Source organism: Corvus kubaryi, unplaced genomic scaffold, assembly GCF_017639235.1.
Source record: "Corvus kubaryi isolate FWS band 111438036 unplaced genomic scaffold, C.kubaryi_AGA036_p1.0 134, whole genome shotgun sequence".
In the NCBI taxonomy this organism is placed as follows: domain Eukaryota; kingdom Metazoa; phylum Chordata; class Aves; order Passeriformes; family Corvidae; genus Corvus; species Corvus kubaryi.
Window position 1 is genome coordinate 6,593,699 of NW_024580668.1, and position 21,486 is coordinate 6,615,184.

General features: G+C 48.1%; 1 long non-coding RNA gene across 2 annotated transcripts; it reads right to left on the minus strand.

Annotated features, from left to right (window-relative positions):
• Positions 1-4,308: 4,308 nt before the first annotated feature.
• Positions 4,309-8,953, minus strand: LOC121673663. 2 transcript variants are annotated; one of them, XR_006019271.1, is made up of 4 exons: positions 8,719-8,953; positions 8,364-8,563; positions 7,487-7,953; positions 4,309-5,039 (listed from the first exon to the last, which is right to left on the minus strand). It is a non-coding gene; the product is annotated as an uncharacterized LOC121673663 (long non-coding RNA). The 2 variants fall into 2 exon arrangements; XR_006019270.1 differs by lacking the exon at positions 7,487-7,953.
• Between the last annotated feature and the right edge of the window lie 12,533 nt (positions 8,954-21,486).

Consider the following 21,486-nt stretch of genomic DNA (forward strand, 5'->3'; position numbering starts at 1 on the left):
TTGCTGAGCTGCAGTCTGGATCACTAAGAAGAATTAAGAGTTTGTTCCCACTTCTGTGGGGGTTACTTGCTCCAGGTGCAAGATGCCAGGTCCTAAGGTGCAGAGGAGACTGTGCTACTCTGCTCAATCCCTCTGCAAAGAGCAGAGGCCAGAGCATTTCCATTCTCACTATCTCATCTATATTATGCATTGCCCCCAAGGCTAATTAACATTGCTGCATACAGCACTGACTTGGGAATGTCAAAGACTTTGGGAACTTCATTGCTGGAGCTTTCAACAGCGCTGCAAGTCACAGGCAGGCTCCTTGTGATTCCATACAAGGAAATATTCACAACATACAACAAAAATAGCCTCCATCACTACACGTTATAATCACATCAGGGAGTCTCCACACCCTGCAGCAATAAATGATGCCCTCTCTCCTCACTCAGAGCACTCTGCAAACACCCATTAACCCTCCCAACACCCAAGGATGGGCCGCAGAGACTAAGGTACAGCCCTCAGCCAGCAAAAAAGCATAGCAGAGAGTCAGCAGCAACTCCTGGACTGTAAGAAGCACTTTATCTTCTCCGATAATCTCAGTAACACAAGGCAAGTTTAGTTTGCCTTGTCCTTTGCAACCTTCCTGAGACCTTAAGGCCAAAAGACGCTGCCACATTTTCTCCCCCTTCAGAGTTATTTTTGTGCTGAGCCCAGGAACTTGTGATGGATAAAAACACCTGCAGAAAGGTCATCAGCCACAGCTCAAAATTTTTCAGAGATAAAGAAGCTCCCCTTGGCAGAGTGCTCTGCTCTTTCAATCTCACACTATTCGAAGGTTTGCCTGGTTTCTAATTTGAACTCATCTGCATTTTGCATGCAGATGTTGATCCATTGCTGAGCCGCACAGAGCTGCCTGCTGCTGCACAACTCAAGCACCACAATCAAATCCTTTTGATAAGCTAAAGGCAAAGGGCACTTTGATCTCTCAGAAAGGCACCAGACCAGTTCCTGGAAATGTTCCTTCAGCCATGAGGATGGAGCCTTGGGAATTTCTGCAATGAACTTTCTTGTTCAGATGCCCCAGCCCCTCAAACAAACTCACCAAATAAACTCAGATTCTCTTTCTGACCACCACTGACATGAAGGGCATTTCAGTCAGCCCCAAGATGGTTTTCTTAAGACAGAATTAGGCTCAGTTCTTTCATTAAAAAAAAAAGAAATCTTAAAAATAATATTCTCAAACATTTTCAGACAAGTAACCAGACAACATTTTTCCACTCTTTAAATCCAGCCTCAGAAGTGAGATGTGCCATCCCCGAGGCGTTCATCACCTTTGCCCTCCTCTGTACTGCCAGAATTAGATGTGTGTGTGTCAGCCCAAACTGCTGACCTCTCCTGCCTCCCCAAAAAACATCTGCAGGGCTGTGAGTGGCTTCTCTGGAAGCCGTGGCTCCCATACAAGGCAACTGGTCCCTGGCCAGTGAAGGGCAGCTGGAAAGGCCTGACCAAGTAAGAGATTGACTTGGCTGAGCATCATTTAATTCTCTACAGGGGGGACAAAATGCACTCAGGTCACCTAAAAAAGTGAAATATCATGTCTCACTTGTTTCTAAAGAGTGATTTCGTTTCTGTGAATGTTGTGTTTGTTCCCAAACAAGTAGAGAAGAAACTGTGTCTGCTGGTGAGTTGAATGCCCTCCTCCTCCCGCTGACTTCAGAGGGAAGAGTGACATGGATGGATAAACTCCTCCACCAAATCTGCAGATACCCTCCCCATGCAGCAATCCTGAAACTCCAGTCTAGGCAGGTCCAGGCTGCTCTGCAGCAAGGCTGAGCATCAGCATCTGTTCAGAGAAGCTGTGGCTGCCCCATCCCTGGAAATGTTCAAGCCCACGTTGGACAGGGCTTGGAGCAGCCTGGGATAGTGGAAGGTGTCCCTGCCCACAGCAGGGGGTGGAACGAGTTCGACACAAATCAGTGTGAGATTCTGTGATTCCATGGTCAGCATCAGCCCACTCCCACTCCCATTCCCCTTCCTGTTGCCAGGCTGCAGCTGGCAGGCAGCGTGCAGGACCCTGGGGAAGCTCAGGTCACTCCACACGTGCCTGTGCAGACCTGGCCTCGTTCTGTTTGGAAAGAGAAGCACACGACAGGCAGATTAGAAGGTGACAAATAGATGGACAGGCAGGCAGACTGACTGCCCTTAAATAGTCTTCATATTTTTGCCATGATATCTGTCTGCAAGGGTTTAAATTATGAGCCTTACTTACAGCTTTGAAAGAATTTAAAATGCTTAAATCCTTGTTAAAAACTAAACTAACAAAGCTTGGCTGGATACTGCACTTTTAATCTACAATGAAAGCAGTGCATTTGATTTGAAGGGCTACAGAGCTCCTGTGAAAATGCCCTGCAAACACTGAGCCCCAGCTAATGACCAGCCTGCTGTAAAAATGGTTTGCTGTCAGATTCAGATCCTGGCTGAAGTGAGTCCGTCAAACTCCCCCATCCTTCTGAGTGAAGGATCAGGTATTGGATGTGCAGTTTGTCCTGTTTTGAGACACCTCACAAGCAGTAAATGAGATATTGAGGGCCCAGATGTTGGCAGGGATACGGGAGAATTCATTTAGCTGCCTCTCACCCCAGGGAGTGCAGTGAGAGAGCAGCAAGTCCCAGAGTTAAATGCTTCCAGCAGGACCAGCTGCTGCAGCCCCCCCAAGCAAACCAGCCACACATCCTATGAGCTCTGCTCCCCTACACCCAGACACAAGGAGGATGTGTCAGGTGAGGCAGGTTCCCAAACCTTTGGAAAAGCCCTTTGTAGATTATAAAGTCTCAGAGAATAGCTCCGGTTCCTGTTAGTCTTTATTTATGATCCTCTTTAAGGCAGACAGACGGGTTAACTTCCACCTTCCCATGCTGAGCACATCCCGCTCTTTGCAGAACTGCCCCACTCGCAGGCAAGCCCCAAACTTCCCAGCTTCGAGCCAAAAACTGCAGCATGGCCAGAACACGAGCAGGCCTGAGAGCACAGCAGCTGTGGCACTGCTGTCACCCTGCCCACCGCCTGCACCCACACCCTCCGCTGCCTCTGGGACAGGAAGCTCCATCCTGGCTGCTCCAGAACTGTCGTGCTCTGAGGGGGAACTACGGAGCTGGCTCTCCCAAGGAGGGTGAAAAAAGGGATGGGACGCACCCCGGAGCAGAGGTGGCACACGGGAACATCCTCACCATGGGGACTTCCCCACCAGAGGAACACGCTCGCTGCCAGATGCGCTGCTTGTTCCCCATCCAGCCCGCAGCTGGATCTCATTGCCAGGGGAAAAGCTTCTGCCTCCTGATTATTCTGTTTATTCTGCTAAAGACCATCATCATTCTGCTGTTTGGGTTTGTTTGGGGCGGGCTTTTTTTAGCAGGCTCCTATTTTTGGGAGCTCATGTGCTGCACTCCCTCTGCTGGCTGGCTCACTTGGGCTGGGGAGAGGCTCTGGGGAAGGAATCATGGAATCTTAGAATCCCAGAATGGTTTGGGTTGGAAGGGGCCTTAAAGCTCATCTCATTCCAGCTCCTTGCCATGGGCAAGGACATCTTTCACTATATCAGGTTGCTCCAAGCCCTGTCCAACCCAGCCTTGAAAACTTCAAGGGGAGGGGGAGGGAAAGAACAAACCCCTGCTCTAACTGCCTGTGAAATGTCACAGCACAAACCCTTCCCAGGCCCTGACTCCTTAAATTCGAGTGTTAAGACCTGAGAGTGGCATTCTTGTGTCAGCTTTACTCCTTATAGCCTGGGTAAGCAGAGTCTTGTCAACAAAGAGAAATGGGTGGTTTGATAAAATTCAGCTGATCTTTGTTAAGGATAGAGAAACTCTCACACTTGAAAGTCACGCCAGCAAAGAGACTGGCTTGTACTGCTGATGGTTTAGAGCTGTGGTGTTCAAAGCCCCTCAGCACAAGTAATTACAGCCACCACAAATTGTGAGCAAAAACATGAAAGCAGATCTTGAAAATCTTGATTATAGAAAACCTCCTGAAGGGTAGGAAGCCTCTCACGAGGAGAAACAAGGGAGATGCTTCTGCAAGGAGTCCTCCCAAGCCCCTCATGCTTCAGAGAGCATTTCTGACACACAGAACAGTTATTGGGAGCCTTGGAGCCGTCATTCCCTTTCTGGAAAGCTGGTGGATGGGATTAAGCCCGGGGTCCTGCAGCATTCACAGCGTTATTTTCATCATCAGAGGAGCAGAGAAATCTTTTGATGGACATTAACCTAAGAGCAAGGAGTTTTTCATCAACCCTATTCAGTAGGCAAGCCAAGAAACAGTGAGGGCTCTCAAAATCAACCAAATAAAAGGCAAGACAACCCCCTGTATAGATACTTTCTTGCTAAAACTATTAATAAACATCACACATTGCGTCAATCTCTGAAGGTCAAAGCAATCTTTTTCCCTAGTGGAAGCTCTTAATAGAGGTTTTTGAGCTGCATTTTATGCCTAAATGTGCTTCTTTAATGAGTGCAATTTTACCTCTGCTCAGGTAAAGTGCCTTGTTGTACATTTGCTTTTCTTCCATGGTTTTATTACACCTATTTGGCCGATGATGTCCAGCCAAAAGAAATGAAAGATGCTGGGAAATAAAAATGGAGTTCCTGAAAGTGTTTGTCTTCATAATAAATTTAAAAAAAAAAACCTAAACAAAAACAGACTTATAAAGCAGCACACTTCCGTAGCCGTTTACTGAGATTTCACTGTACACCTTTTTCTCACATAAAAAGGCATTTAAACATTAAAAAAAAGGAATGATTCTGCTAGACAAACTGTGACATGAAAAGAGAAAACAAGATGTCTGTGAACAGCCTCGGGCACTGAGGCCCTGAGGGCTGCCTGCACTGCCTTGAAGCAAAGGAGGGGAGTGGGGGAGTGAGGATGGGAGCAGAGGGATAACTCCGACAGAAAAGACCCCTCTGGGACTGGGGCAGCTCGGCCCTGCTCCATCCAGTGCTGGGCTGGGCTGGCCAGGAGGTGTTAGTCCGTGTTCCTCGATCTGTGATTTCTCCCAAGCCTTCCTGGGGAAAAAAATTACAAAAGATCATTTAAAACATCTATATCTACACAAATATATTTAAGGTCTGTTTCTTCAGCATCCATGAGAAAGGCAGTGTTCCAACACAATCACCTGCTCTTGGAGTTGTTCTGAGCCTCAATCAATAGCTGGGCCTGTGAGGATCCCTCTGCTGGGTCCAGCAACGTGTTGGTTACAGAGGTTTTCCAGAGAGCTTTGCTGGGGTTTGATTTTTTTGAGTCTTATCATGTTTTATTTAGGAGATGTACTTACTATAAAGGATTTGTGAGATAGAAGGGGCTTTTTGCTGTCAACAGCAGCTTCACAAAAATTGGTTTTCTGGAGTTCTCATACCTTATTCCCTTTGTGTTATTGGTAATTATGTAATGTTAAAAGAACCTTAAGAAGAAGATGTAAGAAGAAATAATCTCTGTTCCCCAAACCTACTGTTCTGAGTTACAGAAACAACAGTGAGTGACAGGCAGCAAAAGACAGATGGGGAGAAGGCTAAAAGAGATCTCTAATTCTATCAGTTTAATGAGTTCTTTCCTTATCAGCTTCAGCCCTTGTCCAGATCTGCTAAGTGGTTTTTCTTAGAGATAGAATCACTATGAATTAGTGTGTGGCAGCTCCTTTTGTTACACAACTGAGCAGATTTTCAACAGTTCAGTCTCTGAAGAGCTGAGCTGTTCTCAAAGCCTGGCTGCTAAAGGGAGCACTCAGACAGCAGCTGAGCTCTGCTGATCATCCACCCTTGTGCAGGGCCAGGCTGGGAGGCCACAGCTCTTCCACCCAGCCAGGCAACACCCAGGGCCTCTCAGGCTGCCTGCAAGGAGTTTCCACCTGGGGTGGGACACCAGCTCTGGGAGCCAAGGCAGCCACGGTGCTCACACCAGGAGTCTGTGTTCAGGCTGAATGTGTGTGGCTGCATCCACACTGAAGCAGCAGCAATCCAGGCTGTCCTGGGAAGTATTTTGCACTAGCCTAGGAAGCAGTGTTTTGGGGGGAATCCATCTTTCCTTCATTTGCAAAGGTGTTTTCCATCTGGGAGAGCAGTGCCCTGCACTGAACCAATCCTTGCTCTCCGCTCTTCTGCCCAAGGAATGCACCTGTGGGGATAACCGCAGCCCCAGGGCTCTTTGATAACCTCTAGGGTGGTGTGGAACAAGGATCTCACTTGTCTCATTTTTACCACCATGAAAACCCATGCTGCTCCTCCTTGGACCACAGGACTACCAGGAGCTGACATCCACTTGGGAAACTGAATAAACACTAAACCTCAGTGTGTAACCATTTATAGAATTTAATTCTCACAAAGGCCACTTCCAGCAGCAAAAAGAAACTAAAAGAGCCACACAGCAGGTGGACCTTGTTCATTAGGCAAGGGTACTTTTTTCTCTGGCATATTTGGAAATCAGTTGTGTTTTATAAACTGCAAATTTAAAATGTGACTACATTTATTCCTTCTTGTCTTGTCCAGAATGTTTTCTCACTGGTGAAAAAGCTGTTCCTTGCTTTGCTACAGAAGTCAGGGATTGATGCCATGTTTTGCCTGGAAGACAGAGGCACACAGCACATTTCACATTCATGAGGACAGGTAGGACAGGTGCCACTGAAGCAGGGACCCTTTGAGCCACACAGCTGAGAGCTGGGGTCTTGCTTTTTCTTATATCCATTCCTCTGATGCTTAGGTGACAGCAGGAAAATATATTCCAGTTTTGTAGCAGGAACTGACAGAATTGATGCATTACTGCATTTGGAGATTTAATACACATGAACAGGCACTGCTAGATCTGCACTGGCTCTGATTAAATTAAATACTGTGGAGTCAGTCTCCTGAATTTCTGTTCACAAGTAACAAACAGTGTGGAGGTGGGAACCTGCGTTTTGTTATAGGCTCACCAATCTAACGCTGTAATGAACCATTTATGAGCAAGCCTTATGAATAACTATTTTACTCGGGGTTTGGATTTAAGGGCTCTGATAGAAATTTAAGATTTTTCAGCTTCATGCAGCTACTGACCTGAACTCAACTGCTTAAAAGCTGTATAGATTAACTGAAAAGAATCTGAGCTACATTAGCTACACAGGAAAAGAAGCACAAACTTAGACTCTGTGCAAAAATACACAGGCACCTTCATTGAAAATATGCCAAATAGATGCACAGATATATATACACACAAATTCTGTAGGTGCACCCCTATGCATTATTTGTGTGCACAGTTATTTTTAAGCATATTCAAATCTGTGGCAAATGAGTGTTTAGAACAGAAACTGTTTTCATGTGCAGTAGCACACACGAAGGCAGCAGTCACGCAAGGCCGTCTGCTGAGAAACCACTCCCTGCACCTCCTCTGGGGCAAAGAGCTGTGCTGGTGCCTTTGAACCTGCACACCACATCAAGAGGGAAAGGAAAACAACACACCAAGGACCTCAATAAACATGGATTACCTTGCTTGCTGTAATCACTTCAAAATGGCCAAGGCAGCCTCCAGTTCCCCAGGAGTCAAGTGCTTGGCCCTGTTTCTATAATAACACCTCCCCACGCGCTGCCTGCTTCCCACATGATGTGTCCCGGGTTGAACAGGACTCCCAGGAGGTGAAGCCTTCACCAATCAGCTCGGGAAGGTTTCAAAAGTTTCAGTTCCTGAGCAGGTTTTGCAATAACACCCCTCTGGAGCCAGAGGGGACGGGGCTGTTTGGGGGTGTTCGCTCCGGAGGCGCACTCGGAGCTCCCCGAGTTGTTCGTGCCCGCGGCTGCTCTGAGGCTCGGGAGGCAGGGGCAGCTCGGGGGGTGTTCACTGGCAGGAACACCAACTCTTCATGTGAATCCAACACGTCTGGCATCCCCCTTGCAGCGCTCAATGTCATCCTCAAAACCACTTCCTTCTTCTCGTCAGCACATCCTGTGTGATTTCCTGCGTTGTTTTGTAAGAGCAGCACAAATGAAAGAATTCCTCATTTATAGAAAGCCTTTCTCTGTCTTTAGCAGCTTTTCTTTCAAATCTACTTACAAAAACCCTCTTTAAAGCATTTTTCTACCAGGTTTTCTTGTTTATTTTCTTTTTCTTTCTTTTCTTTTCCCCTGAAATTCAGAGTCTACAGACAAAATCATTTTCCTCACTGTTTGCTCTTTTGTTTTATTTAAAAAAAATACAATTACTGTTAACATAGAAGCCCCAAGATTCACTATTTCTGTTACAAAACATGTTTACAGCACAGCAAAGTTTTTTGTTCATGCACAGGAACAAATTTTTCACTGAAATCACTTACTGACCTTAATAACCACAAACATTGTTGTCTTTATTTCAAATAGAAATTAATTTACCTTCCATCTTCATCCAAAATCCACCCTGAAGAGCTGATGTGTTCAGAGTTATTTGCATGCACCATGCACCGCTCCCACTGTGGTTGAGACGACATTCCCTCCCACAGGAACGTAAACTGCTGACTCAATGCCCGAGACCCAACTTTAACACGGCTTTGATGGATCCTAAGTTGAGATAAGTTGGAATCTTCTGGCAGCATCTGAAAACGAGTTTTGGCAGAAATTTAACCTCCTATACACTCAATTTATTTTAGTCTCAGCTAAACCACCGCCCACCTTCCATTGTGCATTACAAACCCTCCAAACACCCCAAACTTTCTTCTTGTCTACTAATACATGAATTAAATCAATTTACCTTCCTGCGAGTCACGTTCATCATGGTACAGCTCTAAGGAGAACCCAGGTGAAGCAAAAGCCAACTGTTTACACTCCACAATATTCCTCTGCTCAGAACATGTTATTCTCCATGGCTTGTTGGCTTCTCTGCTCAGAGTCAAACCCATTTACTGAGCCTCTCCTGTTATTAAGAACATTGCCCATGTAATAACCCCGAGGGTTTGTGCAGCACAGACAAATTCAAGGCTTGTTCACACCAGGGGGATCAAATACATTTGTTCCTCCTGACCAGCAGCATTTCCTGTGATAATAATAGTTTCTGGTTACCACAGACTGCCACATATTTATTACAAACTCCACTTTCTGAGAACAAAACGAGCGTGCCTCAGGCTGCCCTACGTGTGAAACTCAACAGGCTTGGTTCACATGACGTGGCGAAAACAACCTCAGCTCCCAGAGTTCATCCATGAGTTTGTGCTGATTCTCCCTGTGTCTTTCACCTCACCACATTTCAGCCCTAATATCTGTGTTTTATCCACCTTGAGTATAATTTTCACCTGTGGCCACCTTGTTTTAACATGCAGTCAGCTGTTTTACACTGAGGGTTGGAACCAGGAGCTGAACTGAAGGGTTTATTCTGGGATACTGCTGAGACTCCAAGGAACCTGCGTCAGGAGCAACCAGCTGAATTCAACAGCAGTTTCAGTTTTACACAGACTGTTTTCAGAAGCTGTTGACCTCACCCTGCCTGTCTGGGCTTCTCTGTCATGATGACACCCTGCCTGTGAGACCCCTGGGTCTGTGTCCCAGTGCTGTGCTCGAGAGCTGTGGTTTCCCAGTGCTGGGATTCCGGGCAGTGCTCCCCAGCTGCTGTGTCTGCTGCAGGTGTGTGTCAGCAGGAGCAAGGGATGAACAGAAGAACTCCCTGAGTCCCAGTTTTAATGTGGGTGCTGAGTTTGCAATCCTTAGTCAGCTAATTACTATTTGTGCCCTCAGTAAAATGAAGGTTGTGCTACTTGGGATCTTCCCAGGCCTTTTACAACGCTCTCTTGGTTAATGTTTGTGGAAGGTTAGAATATGTATGATGCTTTTTTGAGCTATATATATATATGAACTTTTTTTTTTTGCTTTTTATGATCCATTAAAGCAATATTGGGATTTCTTGATCTCCCAAGTGATTGATATCCTTCTCATACCTTCTCTGTTGTTTTCAGACAGAAGCAAAGCACACACAAGGCAGCATCTCCGTGCTTTTTACACTTGGCAAGACCGTGGCAGCCCCTCATGGCTTTGACTCATGCCCTCAGCTCAGTCTGCAGCTGGGACAGCCCCTGGCGACCTCAGCACTTGGACTGGGATTGAACCACAATTCCAGGAATGCTGCCTGGCCCAGCTTCCCCACTGGTCTGAACTGGGGAGCTGTGCTGACTTGCTCTGCCCAGCACCTGTCCACCCAGTCCCTTCCTTAGATTTTGGGTCGGTTTCAATTCCTGCCTTGGAACTGAGGAGGGATATGGATCTCTCAGGGTGCACTTGACAAGCTGACATGGTCCGAGGTACAGACTTTCCCTGTGATCTCTGAACATTTCCAACCTTCCTGTTTTACTGTGTGGGTGAAATTATTCCCTGTTAATTGTGCTTCTGCTGCAGATATGCTGCTTCCACCCAGAGAGAGCTTTTCTCAGAACACTGTTGTGCAAAAACATTGAAAACATTGTTCTTTAACCAACCGAATTGGACTTTGAATCTCATGAGTGGCAGGGACTAAGTACACTGTGCCTGTAATGCCCCATCTGTCTTCTCTGAGGCTGCACAGAGCACAGCCGGAGGACCTTTGGGCTCATGAAACCTGAACTAAAAATAGTAATTACTGGGAAACAAAGGGGACAACCTGACCCCGCAGCTGGCAGCCTCAGCACAACAGCAATGATATGTAATTGCCTGCATATTTCTAAACTACACTCAAGAGCAGCTTCCAGGAGCTTCCAAGTAGAGGTCCACACACAGCTCTGCCAGATGGCTCCTCCTTGCAGGAGAGAGGGCCCCTTAGACTCTTCAATCCCCATCCCAAGTACAGACTTGGCTGTCTGGCATATTGCAGCTCAACTATCAGCAAAATATCCCAAGTAGACCAGACCTGATTCTTTTCCCTGACAGCAGAGGATTTGAAGAGAACAGTGAAGTTCTAAATAACCCTGATGAAATAAGACTGGGTCACTATAAGAGTGATGCCCTGTGTGGTGGTAGAAATCCCAGTGTAGGGATTCTGTAGGTCAGAGTCCTGTGTTATTTGGCAGTGAATGGATGTCCTGCAGTTCTTGCAGAGAAAACAGGCTTGGCACAAGAAATGAAAAAGATTTGAGTTTGTGAGGGTTAAAGGACAGATCAGCATCAAAGCCACAAGTAAGGTGTCCATCTTCTGAGCCTGACAGCAATACTTCTATTCACTGGCTGTACTCCAGAAGCTACTGACACCCTAAATTAGCACTAAAGTCAGTTGACCTCTTCTATCCCCTCCCTTGGCCAGATGACCTTTTATTTTATCATGTAACTCATACCAGGTAACTCAAAAAACTCTGTCCTCATACACAGATATCATTCTCCCATCTTCTTCCTCTCTCTTTCCCCTTTAGGCTGCTTTGCTGCTCAGAGCTGCAATAAAGGTGACTTGAGAACAGAGAAACTCACACACACAGAGGACTATTCCTAAACCAAAAGCATCCCTCTGTCTAACCAACCCAAAAGAAGGTGAGGTATGTGGTGTTCTCAGAGCCCACTGCTGAGCAAATGAAAACCATGCTGGCCTCCCACACCTTCGTGATGGAGAACAGTTACTTCCCGAGTCAAGCCTAGCACAGGTAAAGACCAAAAGAAAGAGGCTGGGGTTGTCAGGCTGCTCAGAGCTGCAGAAGCCCAAAATCTCCTTGAAACCTGCGATTCTGCTCTCAGGATCTCAGACTCGGTTAACCATCAGAGGATCTCTCACCAGGGATCCAGCTGCAGCAGGGAGAGGCAGGGCTCATGAATGCAGTGTATCAATCAGACTGGTTCAGCCTATCCCAAAATATTACTTTTCAGATGTTCTCTGCATGGTTAGAACCAGGAAGAGCAGAAATAAAAAAGACATTTCATTTTTCATGGTGTGTTCAAGTTTATGCACTGCTTTTCATGGGAGGACACCCTCTAATCGAACCCACCAAACTGAGGGAAAACATTCCAGTGATTATCACAGACGTTTGCATGGGGGAAAATCCTCTTGCCTGCTGTTAGAGAAGAAACAAAATTTGCAGTGGAAGTTTGTACCACAATGCTATGGTCCCTTATGCCAGGTTTGAGCACGAGTGGATCATTTAGCAGGACAAATTCAATCCAGATCATGCCTGGGCACACAACGGTGTTTCTGTTGGGTTAGCCAGGGCTCACAACACGGCGCTTGTGCTGGCTGATGCCGGCAGCAGGAAGAAAGACAATATCTAATCTGGCATGAAGCCTACCAATACAGACCTGATGTCATAACTTCTTGAACAATTTTGAATGGCATCAGTGCTTTAGGTTGTGTGGTCTAGGATTTTGTACCCAGGAGCCCTAGAGCCATGTTTCCTGTTTCATCAAACTGTGACCATTTTTGCTGTGCTTGTGTTTCTCCACAAAATTTTCTCTTATTCTGGGAGACCCTTATCCCATTTGAGTCCTTTTAGAATCCATGATAGTGCTGCATTCTCTATGACATGTATTCAGGATCTCCCTCACAACAGCCTTTCCCAGTTGCTCCTGCAGATTTGTGTGTGCATGTAATTGTGTGTAAATTTTGCAAAACAAACATCCCAGCTATTTGCTCGACTGGGCCAATGGATGCCCACGAGCTGTCGCTGGTTTGTGCAGTTCCTCTAATGCTGCCCACGCAGCCATGGGATCTGTCAGTGCTGGCCTCTCAATCCATCTTTATAATGGTCATTAGCAGCATCTGATTTCTGAAGTGACCTTCTTCCTCACGTCTCCCTGCTGCAGAACTCGGGTTGGAAAGGCTGTGCTTGCTCTTGTTCCCAGAAGGTGCTGTTTTCTAAGAAAACTGACCCAGTGCCAGGCTGTCATTCCCTGAGGAACTTGGAAGAATCTGCTCTCCGAGCTGTTTTACCTGCTGACACTTCGCATGCAGTCAGTTTTACCAGAGTAATCCATCTAATTTACAGCTACAGGCTGGAGTTTGTGTAGTCTTCGGGAGAAAACTTATACTGGAAAAGTTGCTTATTTTAGAACCCACAGCCTCAAGGAAGATATTTTCCCCTAATCCTAAACTAAATGATATCATACTTGGCTAGTGCTGTAACCATGGTACTGAAGTTATTTATGACTCTGAAATTAATGCTATAGTTAGCAACACTGGAACAGGGTTTCTTCTATGCTACTGTCCAAGTGCTTCCCTCCCCCAGCCCGAGGCTACACTGGAAAGCAAGACTGAGTGTCTCCAGAGGGTCTTTAATTTGCAGTAAACAATGTCAGCCTTTGCCGATTTCCAAAACTTGGCAACACACAAGTGGATATGTACAAAGATGCGTCTTCTAAGCAAAACAAAGCACTTGGCTATGTTTTTATTGATCTTATTTTGTGAGGAGATTTATTTGGGTTTTGTTTGTTTTAGTTCTTAAAGTAAATGTTAATTTCTGTGAAAGGACCTGGAACTCCAGTGCGCAGAGCCAGGGCTGGCAGGAGGAGGGAGAACTCGGCTGGACACTGCTCATCAGCTCCAGCATCAGGAAATCACCACGAGGGCAAAGAGGAGGAGAGGTCAGCTCTTATGCCTGGGATGCTCTGAAAGTCACCTCCTGGAAATGGATAGCCTGTGTATACAAGATATTTGGGGACCAAACCAACATTATTCCAGCCTGACCCCTCTGCAAAGAAATCCCAGAGAAAGTTGGGAAGAATCCAGCAAAGTAGAACAGAGGAAACACAGAAAACCACACAATGTTGAATCCCTCCTGGTCAAAGATCAGGCAGCTCCCTGCTCCCACAGTGCAGATCCCTGTCAGGAATACTCACGGCCATGTCCTGAGGGTCAGATGACAGCCTGGGGACCCAGGCACCTCTCTGCTCTTGGAGGGGACTCGTGCCAGCAGCAGTAGCTTCTGCATACCTTACACAGTGCATCACCTCTCAGTCAGGGAAAGAAGACAACCATAAAATAAAACTGCAATAAAAGTACTGAAATAGAAACACAGAGGGCAAAATGCAAAAGGAAAAAAAGAAAAAAAAAAAAGGAAAAAGAAAACAGAGAAGAAAGGAGAGACAGAGCCAAGAAGTATGAAAACGTGATGGGATCCTGCTCTGGGGTGCAAAGGCAGCCCATCCTCTGCTCCACAGCTAGAGGCAGTTTGAGTGCATTAAGCTCAGGTCACAATGTAGGCAAGTGCCCATCCTCAGTGCCTGCTCTGGAACAGCAGCCTGAGGTACGGATACAGCACAGCATTGTTGGACACTCGTGCCACTACCATGCTTCCATTTGATGCAAGAGTCTGACTTCCTGACAGATCTGCTACCTGGATTAACCTTTTTACGCTGCCTCTGAACAGCAGTTAACAGAGCAGTCTAATTCTGCTTATGCCAAGAATAAGGAGGATTCAAGTCATTAACCCCCAGTTTAGGACTTTCCAGATACTCTGGCCTTGGGCCCAATCTGTTTTACAAGTTGATGGAAGAAAGTCTCAGGGCCTTCACTGAGAAGTAGATAAGGCATTCTGGGAAAATTTATTGGGTGAGAATGTAGCATTTATTTGGGGTTTCAGTTTTATTTTGGTTTACAGTCTAAACTTCCAGTTCCCAGAGCCACAACTCTCCCATTGCCTTCATGGGATTTATAGTGGAGTCACTTGACCGAGTTTTGCTATGTCTAGCATGTTTCTTTATTTTTTCCTTTTAAAATTTTTTCTCCTTTTGACCACAGGCAAAGCAAATAAATCATCTGACATCGTGCCAGCAAACTGCCATAGGCACTTTGAGACTGGAGGAGTTTCTCCTGCCCCAAAAGAGCATTAAAAAAAAACCTGGCTGGTAACTTGGACGGGGTTCAGGTATGTTTGTGCACATACCAGCAGTTAAACTTATTTCTTTTACTATCTTATCTGTCCATTTCTGGTTTTAAAATGGAGGAAGTTTGGCAGGCAAGTTACTCTTGGAATGCACTCAGTAAACCATGGGCAAGAGAAGTGAAGAGCATAAACAGAAATAACCATAGGTACAGCAGCTGGGAGCCTGACTGCTGGCTTCTATTCCTGGCTTTACCCATGACTCAGTTGGTGACCTTAGAAAGCCACTTCACCCCTCCATTCTCCATCTTTCTCACAGGCACAGTCACCCATCCCACAGGTCACCCCAGGCAGAGGGACCCTGTGGCTTCCAGATGGGTGTTTTTGCTGAAAAAAGCTCCATCCTACTCCCTCTGCCAGCCCCAGACCCTTCCACCACGCAGGATCAGGACGTGGTGCCTCCCTCCCAGAGGGGAGCTGGCAACTTTACCTGAGTGCCTTTTGCGAAGGAAAAGCACTATAACAAAATGTTTCTAATTTTGGCGTGACGGCATACAACACATTCCTGCTCCGGACAGAGCTCTGCTATCAGCCAATTTAATTATCCAGTACCTTTGCCCAGTTCCCTCCTCATTAATTGTGGCCAAAGCACTCAGCAAAGCCAATTTGCTGCTTGCTCTCCGTTTCTCCTTACGCAAGACCAACTCCTTGACAGCTGGACCGTGAGACTGCTGCGCTGGGCTGTTTCTGCTCCCCCGCCTGTGCTTCCCCCCCAGCAGTGTAAACACGTCTCTCCACTTTGTTCCTGCCCGCCTGGAGCAGATTCCTGGGATGTTCATGCCAGACACAGCCCCGGTCTGGGCCAAGCAGTCCCATGGTTGGGGCAGGATGGAGCTGTGCCGCTGCTGCGCCGGGAACCTGCAAACACCCTGGAATGGGCCACTGGAAAAGCAGACTCTGGTTTTGCAGGAAAAGCTTTTCAGTGGTGCTTGGGAACCTCCTGCACCAGCTGGTTGGAAGGATGTCCCTCCATACATCTCAGTGGCGAGGGTCTATCCCAGCCAGGAGGATCACAGGCACGAGCAGGAAAGCTGAAATAAAACTTAGAGAGCCCACGGACACCCGCAGCCCTTCTGTGTGCACGGGGACCAGCAGCGCCCAAAGGCATCCTGGATCTATCTCATTTCTGTACAAAAACAGGAAACTGCCCCTCCCTTCGCCAAAGCAGAGGGAGAGCGGCATGGCTCGCATCTGTCTCACCGAGAAAAGGGGCGGGGAAGGAGCAAACAGCTCCCTTCCTCTTATCCCGGAGCATGTCAGAAAGAGGATGCAGCAGTCAATTTGCTCCTGGGATATTTTTAAGTCTGTCCCCAGGACAGGTCTTAGAAAACAGTGAGATTTCAGGGCTCAGGCCAGACAGGCTCAGACCTCTCCTAACACCCATTTCCAGCAGGAGAAGCAGAGGGGGAGATTGGTACAAGCAGCAGGGCAGGGGTGCCTCCCCAAAACACCCTGGGGATTTCCAGTGGGGCCTCTGGTTCAAGTTCGGTTTGGGCTTAGGGCAGCTGAACCCCAGTGCCACCTTATCTGAGGGTTGTTAGTGACCTGGAGGAAATGAATCCTCACACACAAGGCTGCCTGCCCTCCCCTCCTCCTCCAGCTCTCACAGCAGGGAAAGCCAAGACTGATTCAAGACTGAGTAAAAATAAACCCTTTCCCTTCAGAAACTGTTCTCCCCACACTGAACCAGGCTTTGTGAGGCACAGGGAAGGCTCTTACTTCTGACACATTTAATTCTACAGTGAAAATACATTAAGAGCACAGGGATGTCAAATAATACCTGGCCTCTGCCCCACATCCACTACAGAAAGAAGAGGGGAAAGTGAGACCAAAGCTATATTCCTACTGTCTTTATTCCCCTGGACTGAGGGAAATTTACTATCATAGCTTGGGAACTCACATATTTTCTCAGGGCACAGCACCCTGCTCTCCTTTACTCCACCATCTCACCAGATCTTAGTGATGTAAGATGCCAATATAAATCCTGCAGCACAATTTTGTCTGCTCTGGAATTGCAGCCGTGTGAATCAGGCTGTAATCAAAGCTTTACCCATTTCAGTGTCAATGAAATCAATGAGAAATAAGCATTGTATGGTGTTAAACCAAAAACCACATACAAACATCATTGTTCTGCATGTCAAAGTTGTTCTCGGCTTAGCATATAAGTGAGAAACCTCAAAATCATGACCCTGCTTTTCCTGACAATGATTCCTGGATGTTGCTGTGTTAAAAAGGAAATATCAGGGTGATACTTGTTCACACACCCATAACCATCATCTGCTTTGTCTGCTGTCTTGTAGCCAGCAGGCCCTGTACGCTGATGTTTAGATGTGTCCACAGAAGAAGCCACCTGCAAACAAAGAACTGCAACAGAAGCTGTGGTTTTGTTATTACTGCTCAAGACTGATCGTGTGAGAAAAACACTTTCCAGTTCAGATGGAGGAAATGGAAAGCGCTGAGATTCCTGACATTGCTCAACAGAGCAGATTTCTAATGAGCTCTGTGTACCAAATGATTGAGAGATGAGGAAGCAATGGAGAGATGCTCTTCATGCAAGTAGAATAAGAAAGGGAGGATGTAGTTCTTGGGGTAGATTATACAGCTGAGAGTATCTTCCCCTTTTGGGCAAAGTATTTTCTTTTCATGATAGACACTTGACTTCTCAAACCTTCCTCTCAAATACGCTCTTCCCATCTCTAAGCATCAGCATCACCTTTCCCCTGCAGCCAAAGAGTGGAGACTTCCCATGAGCTCTCCACACATCTGCAGGACCTGCCTGGGAACTTTTGTACAGGGATCAGATCAAACTGTGCTCATTTTTACAGCTGGAGGGTCTCCAAAGTGTCTCTCAATTCCTGTCTGCTCCAATCTGCTGTGACAGTTCAAAAACATCTCTGACTTTTTAAAACGTGATCCAGCTTTTTCCACTGTGCATCTTGTAGCCAAGGAAAGGGCACATCTGCCCAGATCTCCCCTGCTTGACTCGATTTCAGCCAAAAGTGATCAGAGGAGTCCAACCACCTCAGTTTTGTCCTTACTGTTGTCACTTCTCTCTATTGTACCTCCTAATGACTGTTCAGCCACCTCTGAAACACTGACGAGAGTTTGAGAGAAAGTCTGTCTGTAGGTCACTGAGAGGCTCAGGCGACAACTGTAGGGGTAATATGGATTTTAGCGCCCTCCAAGGCACTATCAGTTTGTGCCACCCAGCAGCAGAGCTGACAATTTGCAGTGCCTCCTTCGAGGGCAGCATCTTTACACCACCACAGGCAGGCTCTGGGAGATCTAGTTCCATCCTGGAACACCAGCACTGGCCCTTTTGGCCAAGACTCCTGCTAAGCCCCTTCTCCCTGCCCATCCCCTCCCAGCTTGGCACCAGAAAGCAAATAAACAGCTCTGGGAGCTGCAGAATCTGCAGAGTCTGGCTTTCAGCAGGCTGGCGTCTCTTGGGCCACTGACCTGGGTGCCTGCGAGGGCACAAGCCCTGACTGAAGCTTTTCCCACGGTTTGGGCATCAATCAAATGTCAGCTCCAGTGGATTCTCCAGTGTCTAATAAGGTCTGACAGCATGCAGCCCTGGCAGGGTCATTCTTTGCCCAGCTGTTTGTAATGGCAGGAACTGAGCTCTAACCACTCTCAGTTTTTGATAGAACTGGCCAAAGGGTTAAAAAGTTTTTGAAGAGAATAATTTGGAAGAACAAGAGTGGGCTGATATACAGTGTGATTGCATAAGCTCTGTTACATTAGGAAATCAAAATAATCGACCCTTTTCCCTCTAAATGTGATAGAATTTAAAGACTAAATGCTGAGCCTGGTAGTGCAAAATCCTCTTTTAAACTTTGCTCCACGACCTCCAGACACACTCCAGAACTTCAAGTTGCTGCTTTATCTTCAAGCTTGAGTACAGGAAAGGCAATCTTTGCACTTCAGGTCCCTGTGGAAAAAACGTAACCCCAACCAGAATGACTCTTGAGTCAGTCCTGGGGAGCCACGGAGATAGGCAGGCTTGTAGCACACCTGATAGCTAAGGCAGAAATTGGGATTGGAAATGCATCTCTGGCATTCCACAGGAACCTCTGAGGCCTTAAAAGAGTAAAAAGGCTGTAAAGGGTGCACAGGTACTTCTCACAAGGAAATAAATCAGCTGTGATGAGACTGCACAGCTCAGGTATTCTGCAGAGACAGCTCCACCACTGAGATACACAGGGCGGATTTATGCCCTGGAGCAGGGCTGGTCTCCAGAGCAGCTCTGCTTCCTGCACCCTCACGTGCCAGCTCTGTGCACACACAGGAGCATCACCTCGACATGTCCTCAGCTGCCCTCTGCAGAGGAGCTGCATATTCAGGGACAGGGTGAACGTGACCTTTACAATCTCAGCTCTGACAAGCACTTCCTGCAGGGTGACAGTGCAGAGTTTCTTCTCCTCTGCCTCTCGCGTGGGCTGTAGTAGCTCAAGGACTGTTGCTTCCTCAGAGTCCCATGCCAGGAGCATCTCTTTTGGTCACTCCAGTCTGAATATGCTCTGCTGCTTGGAAAGCTTTAAGAAGCCCAGGTGGCTGCTGGGGGAGAGGCTTTCCTAAAGCAAAACATCTCTGAAGCCCTCATCCATCCAGCTTCATCACCTGCCAACCTCTCAAGGAACACACAAGCTGGAAACACCCTGGAAGGGATCAGCCCATTCTGCTGTTGCAGCCAGGCTGATACTGCAGAGCATTTTGGAGATGGGATTGAGCAGCTGTTGACAGGATTTCTCCATCAAATTGTGCTTTGCAGACCCATTGGGAACCTTGCTGTATCTCAGTCCTGACACAGGCTGACTCGTCTCAGATATTTATCAAAAGAGGCTTCCTGCTCCTGAGCATCCTGCCCGGAGTTACAGGAGATCTTCTTCCAGTTCTGCAGGTGCTGGCATTGTGCTGTACTCACAGCTCCCTGCAGCCCATGGCAGAGCTTTCCTCCGCTCACCCAGCACCTTCTTAGAATCACAGAATCAGAACGAAACAGAATTGTTTGGGTTGGAAAAGCCCTCTACGATCATTGAGTCCAACCATTACCCCACGACTGCCAAGCCCACCACTAAACCATGTCCCCAAGTGCCACATTCACGTGGCTTTTAAATACCTTCAGGGATGGTGACTCCACCACTGCCCTGGGCAGCTTGTTCCAATGCTGGACAACCCTTTCTGTGAAGAAAATTTCCCTTATATCCAACCTAAACCTCCCATGGTGCAGCCTGAGCCTATTTCCTCTTGTCCTGCTGCTTGTCCCCTGGGAGAAGAGATCAGTGCCCATCTGGCTACAATCTCCTTTCAGGTAGATGTAGAGAGTGAGAAGCTCCTCCCTGAGCCTCCTGTTCTCCAGGCTGAGCTCCCCCAGCTCCCTCAACAGCTCCTTGTGTTCCAGACCCTTCCTCAGCCCCATTCCCTTCTCTGGACACACTCCAGCACCTCAATGTCATTCTTGTCAACCGAACACCGGTTTTGAGGTGTGACCTCAGCAGTGCCCAGCACAGGGAGGTCAGTCGCTGTCCTGGTCCTGCTGGCCAGGTCTGAGCCCACCCAGCAACACCAGCAGAAAATTAGGGAAAACACCGATGGAGTGCCCAGCTTTTGCTATCAGGACTTCCTTCCGAGGTGTCCGTCGGGTACCCGAGGAACGCGGCAGCGCCTGCCCCGCGCTCCTGGGCTGGAGCCGCCCCGCAGTGCCGTGGGTCCGCTCCCTGCTCCCCGCTCCGCACAAGCTCCTTCTCCCGGCGACCGGCGGGGGCAGGGAGCCACCAGAGCCCCGCCGAGCCACCGGAGACCCCTGCACCGGCGGTACGTCCCCAAGCCATGGGGACCCCCCGAGCCGCCGGGGATGCCCCCACGGCCGGGACCTCCCGGGCCCCCCCCGAGCCGCCGCCGGCCGCGCTCCCGGCGGAGTCGGGCGGCACCTGCGGGCAGGTCCCGCTACTGCAGCGGCGGGCGCGGGGCCGGCCCCGCCGGGACGGCTCCGGTGCGGAGCGGCCGCGGGAACGGCGAGGGGGCACCGGCACGGGGGGCTCCGGGCAGCGCCTCCGCCCCCGGCTGTCAGCGCTCAGCACAGACACGGCTCGACCGAGGCTGCCGCTCTCTCCGCCGGTGCCTCCGGGCGCGGCAGGATGCTGCCGGTCCTTCCCCAGGAGCTCTCCACGCTGGCACGGGGGGATAGCAGCTTTCCAGACCCGCAGCAGTGTTCCTGGCTATTGATGGCAGCATTTCCTATTGCTGGAAAAGATGCGAGGCCGAGCTGCTGCACCCTGAGCACCCAGTGCTGCGAGGCTGGCTGTTCACTGACAGCCCCATTGTGCAGGGGGTTTGGAAGCTCCAAGCGTTTCCTCCCAATCCATGCTTTAAAAAAAAACAGAATGTGATTTCTCGTCATCATCTGAAGGGACAGACTGGTTGGAGAATCACAAGAAATCATCAAATCAAGCCCAAATCATGGAATCCTGGAAAGGAATGAGTTGGAAGGGACCTTAAAGCTCATCTCATTCCAACCTCCTGCCATGGGCAGGGACACCTTCCACTAGACCAGGTTGCTCCAAGCCCATCCAACCTGGCCTTGAACAATTCCAGGGATGGGGCAAATGTTCATGGGAATTTCTAAAAATCCCAAACACACACTGCAAAGCAGTTCCTGAAGACGTGGGGAGCCTTTATGGGCATTTGTGAGCTTCCAGTTA